The sequence below is a fragment of the Phoenix dactylifera genome, chromosome 15 (assembly GCF_051530095.1).
Source record: "Phoenix dactylifera cultivar Ajwa chromosome 15, Ajwa_hap1_PhDact_Kaust_v1.1, whole genome shotgun sequence".
Classification (NCBI taxonomy): domain Eukaryota; kingdom Viridiplantae; phylum Streptophyta; class Magnoliopsida; order Arecales; family Arecaceae; genus Phoenix; species Phoenix dactylifera.
In genome coordinates this window covers 1,053,182-1,064,615 of record NC_143204.1, presented here as the reverse complement: position 1 = coordinate 1,064,615, position 11,434 = coordinate 1,053,182, and the positions used below count along the sequence as shown (strand labels likewise).

Sequence of the window (11,434 nt, the reverse complement as noted above, 5' to 3'; positions counted from 1 at the left end):
TTGAAATACTACATAACATCTTGTGTTTGGTTTATTGAAAAGAAATTTCAGATTTGTCGTTCACAATCATCGTTAAAATCTGAAAGTTAAATAAATTTGTAAAAAGGAGAAGAGAAGGATATCTCTATTTAGGCAAAATGAATTGAGTTTGTTTTATCTTTCAACTTGCTTAACTTTGGTATATAATGTGCTAATTCATACCAAAACTCGCATTAAATACAAAGATTCTGAATATGCTCTTATATGTTTGAAATATAAGTTTTCAATCGTAATGATTTAAGATGAGCTATAATGTGGAAGATACATATCTCAAATTATGACCTTGAAAGGCTCTATTGAAAATCTTTATGAAATTCAGAATCTGATTTTGTATAAAAGCTTAAACTCATATGATTTCTAAATAAAATCTTAATATAAGAAAAATAGAATTAAAATTTTGATGCCTTGGTTGATTGCTCCGATACGCATCCGAAACATATCATTTCTTATCTTTAAAGTGTACTAATATTGGTCCAAATGATGTGTCTTTCGATGATTTTGATTGCAAACAAAAATTTCTAAATATATGATCTTATCTTGATATTAAAAAGATTTATTGTGTTTCATATATACATTGGTGAAAAACTATGATTAAGAAATTGAGTTCTATAAATATATATACCTCAATGATCATCTATATGTTTTTCTCTCCTACATTCTTAAAGACTTCCATCAGAATATATATATAGAGTGAATGATCTTAAAGCTAGAAATATTTCAGCTCACTCAAATGATTCTTAAAAGAAAGATTAGGAGAAAGCATAACTTGTGCTTAAAAGATTAAAAAGGGTGATTGCTATAAATTTTGAATAATTCTTGATCACTCGACATTCTCGATATCATAGAATTTCAGTTTTATTCACGCTTGTCATTAAAATCTGAAATTCAACAAAAGAAAAGAATGATTGAAGAGGAATGCATCTTTTGAGGGGGAGCTTTAGATATCTTATCCTAAAGTTACTTTAATTTGATGCATACCTTGATTTTTATGGATTGATTTTGATGAACATCCTTATATTGCAATACATGCTTTAATTATAAGTTTATACCTTAAGATGAGTTCTATAAAGGTTGTCTTATCTCAAACCTTGAGTCTTATGAAAATAAGCTGAAACTTATAGAAAACATATTTTTGAGATTGACAATTTTATTGAACATTATCTACAAATTCTAAACTCTTAAAATGGAATGATCAATTAAGGGGGAGAAAGAAAATTTCAGAAGGAAAGATCTTATGGAACTTAATCGCATAAATCTATAACTAAAGGAGAGGAAAAGAATACTAAATGAAAAGTGATCCTAATACTCTCCAATATGTATCATCTGAAATTTAAATCTGAAAATCTTTATGATACACCTTGAGGCGTGTTATTTGGTTAGTATATCTCATGCATCACTCTTGAACCAAATTGCAAATCTTAAGAGCCTCTAATTTAATGAAAAAGGGGGAGAATAATGTGTTAAATTTTCTTGAGTATCTCTTAGAAAATCTATTTTTGAACTTCACTAATGAGTCCTAATTGGCTTGCTCTTTAGAACTTCAATTTTGTGCCAATTCATTATTTTATGTATCAAATTGTGCTTATTCTCTAAAGAAATAAAAGAAAGTCTTTAAAAGAGCTCTAAGATGTATCAAAAATTGCATGAATTCATATTTTGGTATTTGTGCCCCAATGCTCTTATTATCATAAAAGAACTTTGAAGTCATTAAGAATTAATGATCCAACAGGATGATATGTCTTTCAAATATATAAGTTTTGATCTTTTACTCTGAAAATCAATTGAATTGCTCTCCTATTGATAAAATACTTAATAGATTAGGCAAAAGGTCTTAAATGAGCAAGCTTTTCCACTTATTATTGAAGAGAGGTCAGATTTCCATTCGTGCTTTCCTTGAATATCATTTGTGGTACTTCTTGAATTAACCTAAGGAAGATTCCACCTACACTTGATTAGAAAACTATCTGTGGTATCAAATTAGAAAATTTCTTGAAATCACATTCGATGTGTTCTGCTCTGGAATTATCTTAATTGGCTCTGATCTATGCTCATTAATCTTTTTCTAACATTATTGCCTTGAGTTATATGATTCATATTCTTGCAAATCAGAGTACAATAAGAAAAAGAAATATCTGAGTATTCTTATCTTTGTGCTTAATGTTCCACTATCTTTTTGATGTTGTCAAAAAGGGGGAGAAATATCTAAGTATATGCTCATAATGCTTTGTATTTTATATTGAATACCAACTCAGCTTAAACTGAAATAGGTTGATTGTGTTAAGCTGATTAAATCTAAAGCATTATCATGAAGTATGTTTTAAATATTTATGTTTTCTACTTCATGCAACTTAGCTATGCATTAGTCCTAGAACACAATATATTTTATATTGCACATACTCCAAGTTTTGTCATCATCAAAAAGGGGGAGATTGTTGACCCTCTAATGGATTTTGATGAATACAAAACACTAGAGCATAATTCCCTTTATCTTAACAAGTTATTTGAGGATTTTAGTTGGTTAATTAAGAATATTGTTAAGAAATGTCTAGGCAAGTTCCCATGATTTTTAAGAACTTATTGAAGAATTTTTGAGATGAAAGAAAAAGTTCAGGGACAGCCGAGACGTCTCCGGGTTGTCTCCGAGACGTCTCTGGCACAAACAGGAAGAACTGGCACGTCTGGAGACGTCCCCGTAAAGCGCGGAGACGTCCCCGGAGCGCGGAGACGTCTCCTGAAAAAGCGGAGTCGACTCTCTCAGAGAATTCCAGAAGACTTGTTTTTCGGAGATATAACGGCGGAGACGTCCCCGTAAAGCGCGGAGACGTCCCCGGAGCGCGGAGTCGTCCCCGAAGAAGCGGAGTCGTCCCCATGCAAAAAGCGCAAACAAGCGGAGACGTCCCCGTAAAGCGCGGAGACGTCCCCGGAGCGCCTGGGACGCGACTAACAACTTTTTCAGGTTTGATTTGAATTTCAAACGTCCCTTTTTTGTGTCTAACGGCTATATTTGCTTTTTGGGCTATAAAAGGGACCTCTTAAGTGCTTCTCAACATCTTCTTACCAACCCAATACAAGATCATTCAAGAGAGAAGAGAGAAAAAGAGGTTCAAGAGAGTTAGTGCATTCAAGTGAAGAAATCAAGCGCCTTCAAGTTTTCCAACAGATTTCGTGCTCAACTACTCTCTCCCGTTTGGCATTCAAAGCTCACATTCAAGCCAATGCGATCCACATCGGAAGAACCATCATCTCCCACGCTTCCAATGGCTAAAAGGGTTCTTGCGGGTTCTATTGTTTATATTGTTATATTTGCTTGTTTAAGAAGCTTTGATTTGTTTTAAACCTTTATTCTAATATCTTGTAACTTGATTCAATCAAGGGATTGAATCAAGGGGTTTAGGTTTGTTGGTGAGCCGAGGGTAAAACCAACGTGTAAGGGTTTGATTGTGAGCCCGGGAAAACAATCGGGGTTGGTTCTAGTCGGTGAGCCTGGGAAAACCGACCGAGTTCGTTGTGCGCTCGTAAAACAACAAGTTGGGTTGTGAGCTTGTAAAACAACCGGCTGTAATCGGTAGGATTATAGTGAAATTCCCAAGAGGTCTTGGGGAGTGGATGTAGGTGCTGGGGTGCACCGAACCACTATATGTCCTTTGTGTTTGTAATGCCTCTAGTTATTGTCTAACTAACACACTTACTTACTTAGATAAATTGCTTGCTTAATTCTTATCCGCACATCCTTTAGTTGCAAGCATATTTAATCAAGTCGAAGTCTATACATCAAACCCTTGCTAAGTTTAACTTTCACTGTGCATCTATACAACTTAGTATAGTTAATCATAAAGTTTTAGAAGTAGCATAAAAGTTTTAAAAGACCCAATTCACCCCCCCTCTTGGGTTGTATCTACTGGGCAACAAAAGGCATGAGGGGTATATCTCTTCTTATAGTAAGGCTTTTTTTTGTTCATAAACTTTCTGAACTTCCTCACAAGTAGAGCTTCTTTTTCATCTTCCTCATTCTCATCCTCACTGCTGCTGCGGCAAGCACTTTTTTTGTTAGTAGTGGATTTAAGTGCTATTACCTTTCTTCTTTGGCTCTCATCCTCGGTATGTTGCTTCATAGTTAACTCGTGAGTCATCAAGGATCCAAGAAGTTCTTCGAGTGGAAGCACGTTGAGGTCTTTGGCTTCTTGGATTGCCGTTACTTTTGCCTCCCATATCCGAGGTAGAGAACGCAACATTTTCCTAACAAGTTCACTGTTAGAATATGATTTACCTAGGCTTTTCGGCCCATTAATAATATCAGTGAACCGAGTAAACATGCAAGTAATGGTTTCAGTTGGTTCCATCTTGAAAAGCTCAAATTTATGCACTAATATGTTTTTCTTAGACTCTTTTACTTGATTAGTACCCTCATGGATAACTTCAAGTATATCCCATATTTCTTTGGATGAAACACAAGAGGAGATCCTATTGAATTCATTAGGGTCTAAGGCACAATATAAGACATTCATAGCCTTAGCATTTAATTGGGCTTTTCTCCTATCATTGTTATCCCAATCTTTTTCAAGCTTGGGAATAGGGATGTTATCCACTGTGTGTATAGGAATGTGTGGTCTTCCATTTACAATGATGCTCCATATATCATAATCTTGGGCATGAATGAAAATTTTCATTTTAGCCTTCCAATAGATATAGTTAGTTTCGTTAAACAACGGTGGCCTATTGGTCGACTGTCCCTCTGCAAGGGAAGACCCGAGTTGAGTTGTCATCTAATCTTTTACCCTAGTTTGATTGGAACAACAATCACTATAAGAGCACCTGCTCTGATAACACTTGTTGCCTAGTAGACAATCCAAGAGGGGGGGTGAATTAGGTACTAATAAAACTTTGATACTTTTTAAGTAATCTAATGAGAATTGTGAAGCTTTCTTAATTCTAATCTAAGAGGATAAATCAACCTATGAATAAAGCAATAAGGAAACGATGCTCAAAGAACCACGACACAAACACATGGAATTTTATAGTGGTTCGGAGCCAACCCTGCTCCTACGTCCACTCCCCAAGCCTCACTTGGGTATTCACTATAATCCCTAGGATTACATCTGGTTGTTTTACAAGCTCACAACCTAACTTGTTGTTTTCACGGGATCACAACGAACTCGGTCGGTTTTCACAGACTCACTAACCAGAACCAAATCGATTATTTTTCCGGGCTCATAATCTAACCCAGTTGGTTTTCTCCGGCTTACCAACTACAACCTAAACAATGTTGATTTTACACTAGCTCACCAACAATCCTTAATCTTCTTGATTCAATCTCCTGATTGAATCAAGAAACAAAGTTAGAACATATAAGTTACAGCACAATATAAACAATATGAAAAAGGTAGAAGCTCTTAAACAGATTTTTATGCTGAAGAAAGATGTGGCTTCTCCTTTTCTGGATCCTCTTTTGAATGCGTCGATGGTTGAGGATTAGATAATCAAGCCTTGAATGTGAGGAGTACTTTTGAAATCAATGTAAGCGTAGTTATTCCTCTTTCCCTTTTCTAAAAAGGCTCTAAACTTTCTTTTGGGAAGATGTAAACTTGAATGCCCTTCAATGGATGCTTTGTTGTTGTCTCCCTTCTCCTTTTAAACACTTTCAAGGCTTTTTTTTTAAAAAAAAGTAGCCATTAGAGAGACTAAGAGAGTCGTTCTGACATTACTGTGTAGCCTGACAATATGACCGTTGAGATTGGAGTCAACTTGCGCGACTAGAAGATGGCTCAACTGAAATTGGAGACGACTCATGTTCTTCAAGAGACGACTCGCTCACTATATCTTTAATAGTACTGCTTAGGTATTTCTTCCAGGAGATGGCTCGCGACATTTAGGAATCGACTTGCCAAAAGCGAGAGATGGCTCAAGACCTTCAGGCGTAGACTCGGTCTCAGTGTATCAGAAACTGGATTTCTGTCTTCCTTTATTGGAGTCGACTCGATCACAGTTGGAGTCGACTTGATCTCAGTGTATCAAAAACTGACCTTCTGTCTTTCTTGTTGGAGTCGGCTCATCCACAGTTGGAGTCGACTCATTATCAGAAGCTTTAAAGACTTGATCTCTCACTTGATCCTCGGAGTCGACTTGATCTCAGTGCCGCAGAAAACATTCTTCTGTCATTCTTGTCGGAGTCGACTCGTCCATAGATGGACTTGACTCGATAGCAGTTGGCTTAAAAACGAGACTTCTGTCTTTTCGCAGGAGTTGACTCGCCCACAGTTGGAGACGACTCGATATCAGTTGGCTTGAAAACTGGTCTTTTGTCTTTTCGCAGGAGTCGACTTACCCACAGTTGGAGTCGACTCGAGTACTGTATCTTAGAAAATAGTTCTCTATCTTTGCTCTTAGAGTCGGCTCAGTCTCAGTCGGAGTCGACTCACACTTTGCATTCAGAAATCCTACTTTCTGCTAATGCATCAGGAGTCAACTCGCCCAAACTGGGAGTCGGCTCGAGGGCGTGCCAGTTAGCAGTCTTTGTGCCAGAGTCAACTCAAGAATCTTCGGAGTTGACTCGAGTGCAGGGCATAGATTGAAATGGTTCCAAATATAGTAAAGGTTGAATTTAAAACCCTTGAACCAATTTTTAAGTCATTCTAGCACATTCAACAATATTTCCCTGAAACACTCATTTGAATTCATTAGTATAATATGAAATATACTCAAGTATTTTGGGCTCATCAAAATCAAGTAGGAGGACAACAATCACTCAACAACTTTCAATTAGCCATCTCATTAATCGAACTCCATCCATCCCTTCCTTTCCTCGCACCTCCTTTCTGATATTTTTAGTTCTTTGCTTGCTTTCTTTTCTTGGTCTTCTGCCTTTGTTCATCGATTGAGTGCTTGGAGGACTCAAACCAATTAAGCAAGGCACTTACCAATTGAATCAATTCCTGGTGATGAAGAAGAAGAAGGAGCTGTGAGGAAGGGAAAAAAGTAGCTAGTCAAGCCATAACGAGCCTAATTGCAACCCAAACCAATTAAGCACCTCCCCCCATCTTATTCGTCCACAACCGTTGAACCCAATTGATCTAATTAGTCATCCTCATCATCTCCTTCTTCCTTTCTCCATCCACATGAACCCTAGCCGCCATCGATAGAAGCAGAGAGAAAAAAATAGAGATCAACCCCCATCATCCCAAAATCTAGCAACTATCCCACCCATCTACGTCAATTGGTATTAGAGCAAAGATCCTTGATCACCACGAGCACACGAAGCGAATGTCCCTACAATGCCCATCATCAACTTGGGTACTCTACCACCATGATTACGAGAAGCGGCCATCCCTACAATGTCGATCGACTTCAACTTGGGTACTTTACTATCATAAGTATAAGAAGCAGCTGTCCCTACGGTGACGATTGAGAAGAAAAAGAGATGTTGGCTAGCATCGCCCAATCAACTTGCTACTATGGCACAAAAGATGGATGTTGTGGATGCACAACTACATCATCGCTCTCATGTTGGGAGAGGATCTTCGGAATACAGCAACAAAGGCATTTCTTTCCCTCGAGATAATTTTTCTTTTACAAGATCTGAAATTTCTGCCAATAGGGAAAGCCAATCCGATTGCAGCAAGTGCGGTGGCCGAGGGCGCTTCGCCGATATTTGCCCCACCAAAGATCAGTGATTTATATTGGTTTGCGAGGAAGACAAGATCGCTGCGACTTCTGAAATTTTTTCTAAACCTGCTAAGGTTGAAGAAGAGAAAAAAGGCAATGAAGAAAAAGCCGACGCAGTGGAACTAGAAGGTTCAGAACTGTTCGTTTATGTCGTTCATAGGATCCTTTCGGGTTGCAAGCAAGGCGAGAAAGTTGGATCTGAAATTTTCAAGGTAATCTCTTCTTCCCCACTATCATCTTTTCCAAGACCTTCTTCTCTATTGCTGCCCCTTCCTTCTTCTGCTCCACCAAAAGTGGTCCATGTCCGTGTCGAGCACAACAACAAGGCCATGAACCTCACCATCGACAACGGGAGCGGAATATATTCACCGACGCACTCCGACCAAGCTCGGGGTGCCCTTTATATTCACCGACGCACCCCGACCGAGCTTGGGGCATCCTTTATATTCGCCAATGCACCCCGACCGAGCTTGGGGCGCCTTATCCATCAACGCGCCCCGACCCTCGAGCTTGGGGTGCTCTACCGAGCAATCCTCGAAATCGGGGAAGCTAGGCCAACTTTAGCACCCGCCAAGCCGACCTCGCCGAGTACACGATGCGATCCCTCATCGAGCTCGGCCTCACCTGCGACCGCATCCACGTGCGAGCCCACGCTCGTCTACATGGCCATACATTACAATGTTACCATGCCATGCTTGCTTGTTGGCCAACGACAGTCAAGAACAACACCATGCTGCTCCAACCATACCCCGTCGCACCTGTTAACGCCTTACCGTTCACAGATATGCTTACACTGTGCGCCTCAAGTAAGCTCTAGCTGCGCGCCATCTGTCTAAAACCTATCTCCTCCCATGATGAGAACAGGCCATATCTCCGCCACTTGGACACCTTTATGGAGATTATAAATAGCCCCATCAGGTAATACTAGAGGGACTTTTGGATCAACTAAAATCCATTCTAACTTGGGCGTTGGAGGGTCCTCACCGGAACCGCCGGTGAGGCTTTGTGCAGATATGCCGTCGCTCGGGAGGTGGCTATCCTCTTTCTTCGCTGCGGCTGGTAGCTCCTTCGACTCCCCCGGCGTCATCACCCTCAGGCCAAATTTGAACCACAACAAATCTAAATCTTGTTATTGATAGTAATTTCCACATAATGAGTGGAGAGTTTACCGCATGTAGAATCCCCACCCCCCCCCCCCCTCTCTCTCTCTCTATATATATATATATATATATATGTGTGTGTGTGTATGTATATATATATATATATATATATATATATATATATGTATGTATGTATGTATAAAATAGATTTTGGAGGCATACAACATATTTTCAGCTATTTGCTGTCCGGCAAGGTCCAAAATTATGTAACTGTCTTGGCCAATAAAGGATTCTACCGTATCTAGAGTACCATACACGTCGAATCCCATTGAAGGTTCATTAACCCGGAGGGACAAAAAAGAGCGTAAGAAATATGGAAGTATATTTGCACTAGTTTGACAAAAAGCCCAGGTGGAAGGCTCATCGAAGATCCCAGCCCTTGCATCGATATTGCCACTCTCCGTCATCTGTCTGGTTGGTGGATGGGTATTGGGCCAGGAATCTGTTGTCCAACCCCTTCTGCTCTTCTTATACTTCGGCAGATTCCTCCTCCACTTTCTATACTGAAAAACGTTCCCCTTTTTTAATGTTGGCGGTGGGTGGTTTGGTACTCAAAACAGCCGTGGATCTTACCTTTCAAAAGCACCCTCTCTTTCCCCCGCCTCTCTGTGACTCGTTGCATCCACGTCTTTATCCTCCCACCAAGCCACGAAAGCCGCAAAAAAATCGAAACCAAAGTACCCGAAGAGAGAAAGAAAGCCGGGAGAGGCCAAAACAAAATAGAATAGAATGTTGCATTCTATTCTCTTCTAACCCCCTCCCTCTATATATTTTTTACTGAGGTTTTGGCTTATCTTTAGGGATTTGGGGGCCTTGGAAAAGCCCGGAGGACCCACCGCCCCTTGGAATGGCGTAGCGTGAGAACTTTTCAACCCCCACATGCGTCTGGTGCCCTCCTCCTCCTCCACCAAATCTCTCACGGCTTCGCCGTGAACCCGGGGTCGATCCCCGTCATCGCTTCGTTTTGTTTCCTCTTTTACGAGTTCCATTGATCTTTGCTCTGCGATGCTCCTTTCCCAGATTGGAAAGAAGAGGGGAAATTGTGGGCGATCTGTTGACGATCGGGGAGCTTTTTTGATCTGGGTCTCTGTCGATTTGACCGATGTTTTTGCAGTTCTAATGTCAATTTGAGGTAAAAAGAATCATGGTGTTAGTTGTGGATTCCTTATCTTCTTGATTGGTTTAGTATTAATTGCCAATTATATAGTTGAGGATGGTGTGGTGGTGGATGGTGCCTTTTCTCTTCTTGGAGTTCACTATTTAGGATTGCCTACGATCCAGTCTTTCATTAGAATTACTAGTTATCAATTTTTGTCCTGCATGCCATTTCTGCTATGATTTTCTATCTTTCTTCTGTTTGCTTCTCTATTGTTATGCCTATATGAATCGTTTGACATATCATGCACTGAATTGTTTGGATTATGTCCATTGAGGTGCACATGATCCGCTGGGGATAGGGATCATATGGAAGCGCATAACTCTATCACTATTGATGTATAACTTCTTCCTTAGTGTAGTCTCGGTGAATACTTTAAGACTTGGATGGTTTGGTATATACTACGATATCAGACTTCTTAAAACTTCAATAATATCTTTTTGCCCAGAGCTGGTATTCTAAGTCCTCTAAATTTTGCCTCATTTTCTTCTTCTTTTTCATTGTTTTTCCCACCAACTCTTTGATAATGGGAATGGTTGCTAAATATGTTACCATTGCTAAATGCATTGCCCCAACAAGTGGAGGACTTGAATTTGTATGTGAAACAGCGAGTGATTGGACTATGTCAAAACAACAACAACAGGGTCTGAATTTTTTTTCACTCGATCATAGATTTTGACTGTCATTAACTGATTGCATGATGTGGGAGACCAATTTGATGTGGGAATACCTTTATAAGAATCAAATAACACCATATCGAGTATCAATTCAAAGAAAAGCGGAACAAGAACCTCTTTTTCATTGAAATAGCAAAGCTGTTAAGTTATTCAATCTTGGATTCTTAAACAGACATTGTTAAGTTAGCATTATGAGATGCCACATTCATATTACATTGACAACCAAGGTAGAAATTTTCTTAACTCTACCAATCTGTGTTGACAAGACATTTCTGCCTAACAAATTGTTTTCTCTGCCCCAGGGGTGCTGAGAATTTATTGATCCAGTAACAGACACTCTTCATGTTGCACGCCTTCCTTTTTTTCCAATCATATACCTTTTTCCACCGCTTGATCATCTTTCCCACAGTATTGAGCTTCTAACAGAGGTAAGTGGCTGCCTGATGTTGTTTTGCCTTAACATAGATTGATCAGTGTCTCAGCAGTCCCATTTTACGGTGTTTTCTGCAATGTCTTTATTATTTTTTTTTGCCATTGGCAGATTTGACTTTGTCACATGAACATTTTTCATTGGAAAAGTTTTTGCTATTTAGTCCAGTTCGGTACTCTTTGCTCAAGTTATTGCATAAGAGTCCAATGCTTTGCTAAAATCTGCTTTAATCAAAAGCACACCACTGATATACTAAACTTGGATACTTGTTATTGCACATAGTCCAAACCCATGCCGTTTATACATGTTATGT

The 11,434-nt window shown here is 39.3% G+C and overlaps 1 protein-coding gene across 8 annotated transcripts in view; it reads left to right on the top strand.

Annotated features, from left to right (window-relative positions):
• The first annotated feature begins 9,358 nt into the window (after window positions 1-9,358).
• The window catches only part of LOC103697805 (protein DA1-related 1-like), a 52,069-nt gene continuing 49,993 nt past the window's right edge, over window positions 9,359-11,434 (top strand). For 2 of the 8 annotated variants that reach the window (XM_088711631.2, XM_088711640.2), the window contains exons 1-2: window positions 9,749-9,990; window positions 10,994-11,119. The gene's annotated coding sequence lies outside the window, so the exon portion shown is untranslated. The other 6 variants (XM_088711634.2, XM_088711638.2, XM_088711632.2 and 3 more) reach the window with 5 other exon arrangements.